The sequence below is a fragment of the Papio anubis genome, unplaced genomic scaffold, assembly GCF_008728515.1.
Source record: "Papio anubis isolate 15944 unplaced genomic scaffold, Panubis1.0 scaffold251, whole genome shotgun sequence".
Classification (NCBI taxonomy): domain Eukaryota; kingdom Metazoa; phylum Chordata; class Mammalia; order Primates; family Cercopithecidae; genus Papio; species Papio anubis.
In genome coordinates this window covers 50,897-55,558 of record NW_022162579.1, presented here as the reverse complement: position 1 = coordinate 55,558, position 4,662 = coordinate 50,897, and positions in this window count along the sequence as shown.

Below are 4,662 nucleotides of genomic sequence, written 5' to 3'. Positions count from 1 at the left end.
TCATGAGTAGTTTTATTTTTTAACAACTAGCTCTACAACATCTTACCTACATGGCTTCTCTTTACTTTTTAACATTGAGTATACCTCATTTTTTTTTTTTTTTTTTGAGACAGTCTCCCTCTGACGCCCAGGCTGGAGTGCAGTGACGTGATCTCGGCTCACTGCAAGCTCCACCTCCGGGTGCACGCCATTCTGCCTCAGCCTCCTGAGTAGCTGGGACTACAGGCGCCTACCACCATGCCCAGCTAACTTTTTTGTATTTTTTTAATAGAGACGGGGTTTCACCGTGTTAGCCAGGATGGTCTTGATCTCTTGACCTCGTGATCCGCCCGCCTCGGCCTCCCAAAGTGCTGGGATTACAGGCATGGTATACCTCATTTTTAATAAGAAACAGTTAAAAGAAAGGGAGAAGAGTCAGAGAGAAATTAAAAAATCTTTAAGAAACAGTAAGATATACACACATAGATAAACATGCAGAGACAGAGACTGAGCTAGAACTACATTGACTAAAAACCCCAGGGTTGTTACCTTGGTGTATAGTGTTTTCTTAGACAGCTTAAAAAGCAATTTGAGATTTTTATGACCAGAGGTTTACATGAGTTGAAAGAGAAAGATGATAAAATATAAATCATCTTTCTACCCTCAATGTCAGAGGATTTTTGGGGCTTCCTGGGTTGATACTAATTTTCTAAAAACCACTTGAAAAAGTAGTTTTTCAGTGGCACAGTTTTTACTTTTTTCCTGATCCATAAAGCCAGCAAAGTGGATACATTCAGTGTTCTGTAACTGCATTTAAAATCCATGATGTTAGCTTTCCCTCTATAAATCAACTTAACCCTCTTTTATAATGGTGACACTTACAAAGCTAAAACCCCAGGAGAGTTAAAGTTGATGGAATAAATTACAGATTCCCTGGCTCTATATACCTGGGAAATAGCTGGTTAAGCTTCACCACAAAGGATACATCTAAATTGTTTCTGAAATGTTTAAATTTCAAACACCGCATAGTCAAGGATAATAAAACAGACATATTTTTTTGCCCTCTTGTTAAATTCTAAGCTTCATAGGCATTTGAATACATCTAAAAAATTTGGTTTGTGAGCCTTAGAATTTAACCACTTACAAAACTCTTGAGCTCCCTCCACTTCCGAGGATATTTCCTGACACATTCAACAGCATCAGCGTTCAGTCAGGAGGGAGCTCAAAGAGTAATCCACCTAATTCTAAGGACACAAAGGTTTTCTCTAGATAAACAGTTTAGGTAAATTACAAAGTGGTAAGTTTTTCTTGAGGATTGAATGAAGAAAAAACTACTGGATATTGTGTCAGGCAATTGAGTTTCTGCCTTAGACAAGTGAGTAAAGGCTCCTATGGTCAAGATTGATGTGTGTTGAGAACAAATCTAACTATTTATAAGATCAATTGTATTGGGAGTAATTAAAACAAATGTATTGCTCTTTGGGGTCAGAACTCAGAACTTCATCTAATCTTAAACTTTTTCCTACCAATTCACTTAGGCAACTATTCAAATTTGTACTGCCCTCAAAGATTTCATCTCATTGGAAGAACACAAGTATTAACATTTATTTTTTGTATTTTAGGCTAGTTAGGATATATTTCCTAGCCTTAATTTTTCTTCTCTGTATTCTTCCCCATTTGCCCACTCATTATTATTATTTATTATTATTATTTTTTTTAAGGAGTTTCGCCCTTGTTGCCCAGGCTGGAGTGCAATGGTGCAATCTCGTCTCACTGCAACCACTGCCACCTGGGTTCAAGCGATTCTCCTGTCTTAGCCTCCCAAGTAGCTGGGATTACAGACATGCACCACCACACCCAGCTAATTTTGTATTTTTAGCAGAGATGGGGTTTCACCATCTTGATCAGGCTGGTCTGGAACTCCTGACCTCAGGTGATCCACCAGCCTCGGCCTCCCAAAGTGCTGGGATTACGGGTGTGAGCCACCGTGCCCAGCCCACTCGTTATTCTTTGACGCAGGAAATCCTTGTATATAGCTAAAGGGTGGAGGTAGAGTTGTATATGGATGATGGGATAAGACAGCAAGCATGTCAGGGCAGAGTGTGGAGAAATGGTAAGAGTTTGTTAGCAGCTGATTGGCCGTGATAGACGACACTGATTTAAAGCAGAAATATATCTGTTTGTTGAGAGTTAAGAAAATAGTTGTTAACTATTTCTATTCTTACAGTTCCTTTTAATATTAGGAATTCAAAGCAAATGCTCTTTCCTTGTTCCTTATAACATTCATTCTGTTTAAGAAGTGGGAAAATATCAACTTCATTTTATAGAAAAAAAGTCCCAAAAGCTGAATTCCAGAGATGTAGTAAATGGTGTGGGACTGACCCCCAGTTTTTGTTGTTGTTGTTTTCATTTATGCTGCAGGGTTGTTTTTTTTTTTTTTTTTTTTTGAGATGGAGTCTCACTATGTCGCCAGGTTGGAGTGCAGTGGTGCTATCTCGGCTCACTGCAACCTCCGCCTCCTGGATCCAAGCAATTCTTTTGCCTCAGCATCCTGAGCACATGCCACCACGCCCAGCTAATTTTTATATTTTTAGTAGAGACAGGGTTTCGCCATGTTGGCCAGGATGGTCTTGAGCTCCTGACCTCGTGATCCGCCCACCTTGGCCTCAGATTACAGGCATGAGCCACTGTCGCCTGTCTCTGCAGGCATCTTTTAAAGTAACTGTCATATGCCTAACACTGTGCCCTGAGTATTATTTTTTAAAGATGTGATTGCTCACTGAGAAAATTTGCTTTGTATTTTAGAAGTTCTTCCACCTAGGCCAGGCGTGGTGGCTCACGCCTGTAATCCCAGCACTTTTGGGAGGCCGAGGCGGGTGGATCATGAGGTCAGGAGATCAAGACCATCCTGGCTAACACAGTGAAACCCTAGTAAATACAAAAAATTAGCCGGACGTGGTGGTGGGCACCTGTAATCCCAGCTACTCGGGAGGCTGAGGCAGGGGAATAGCTTGAACCCAGGAGGCGGAGGTTGCAGTGAGCTGAGATTGCACCACTGCACTCCAGCCTGGGTGACAGAGCCGAGACTCCATCTCAAAAAAAAAAAAAAAAAAAAAGTTCTTCCAGCTAAAACCTTTATTTTTGACTACATCTCCACAAAATGGAGCTATATGGTTAGCCAGTATCCTAATAATATGGTGCAGTTTGCATAACGATTACCAAGCTTGAAACTGGAAATATCGTATGCACTTTCATCTGTGTATCAGGCAGATACTAAACAAACATTTTCCCTGTGAGTCAGCTTAAAATTTTTCCTTCTTTCAAAATCTTACACAGTTGTTTTCTGGAGAAAAATAGAGACTGTTTTAGTATTTGTTCTTATTAGCATATCATCAGAACTCAGCACAGTCTGCCTTATAAGAAAATAAGAATTTTTTTTATTTATAACTCTTGAGATTGTTAATTCTTGCTCTTCCTGATTTCTCATCTGTAAAGTGAGTGTAAGCAATACCTACCTCACAGGGGTGTTGTGAGGATTTATATTAAATGTGTTAAGTTCTCTCAGTATTATTGATTAAAACCAACCATATAAACGACATTTATTCTTTAGATAGACGTATTAACTTTAGTATTTCAGCCTATAAATTCTAGAACGTTCTTAAAAGCAGTAATGTACTATCTAATATTCAATGACTAATTGACAGAACTCTTATTGTTATTTTTTACAAATAACTCTAGAAACAATACTGTTGCTAGAATTCCTATTCTACTGTAATTTAATCATCACTGTTTCTTTTTAGCCTTCAGTAAGGAGGATATTAGTTCTTTGGCATTATTGGGAATAAAACTTTGTCAATTTCAGCTTTATTGAAAGTTCTCCCAAATATATTGTTTACACAAAGGAAAAGGAACAAAAACAATAAAGAAATATGTTTATTTATTTTATTTTTTTTTGAGATGGAGTCTCGCTCTGTTGCCCAGGCTGGAATGCAGTGGCACGATCTTGGTTCTCTGCAACCTCCACCTCCCAAGTTTAAGCGATTCTTCTGCCTCAGCGTCCCGATTAGCTGGGACTATAGGCGCACGCCACCACACCCAGCTAATTTTTGTAGTTTTAATGGAGACGGGGTTTCACCATGTTGGCCAGGCTAGTTTTGAACTCCTGACCTTGTGATCCACCCACCTCAGCCTCCCAAAGTGCTGGGATTGCAGGTGTGAGCCACCAGGCCCAGCCCATTTTTATTTCTTTAATGTAGGTGATCTAAATAGTAGATGAGGACAGGAAATGGGTTGAAGGTAATAACATAGTATTATTAGAAAAGTCTTCACTGAAAACTGAAGGAAATACATATTAATCATGGAAAAAGATAGTGTGAAAAATGTGTAATTTCATTAACGTTTGTTTGTGCAGGCACATTCTTGATGTTGTGAGTCAGATACTTGATAAATGTCCATTTTTTGTAGTAATTGATGTAAAAATGGGCCATGCGAAGAATTTTCATAATGTAATTTGTGTCTTTATATGTTTTGAACTACATATAGATCTGTGGCACTTAAATTGTTAATTTTTAATTTCTTAAGAGTGAAGTCTGTAAATGATTATTCTCTGCTGTACTTCTGTGTTTGTATGGTTAGACATTTTGAAAACTGGTGAGATTACACAATCCCAAACCTGGATGTCTT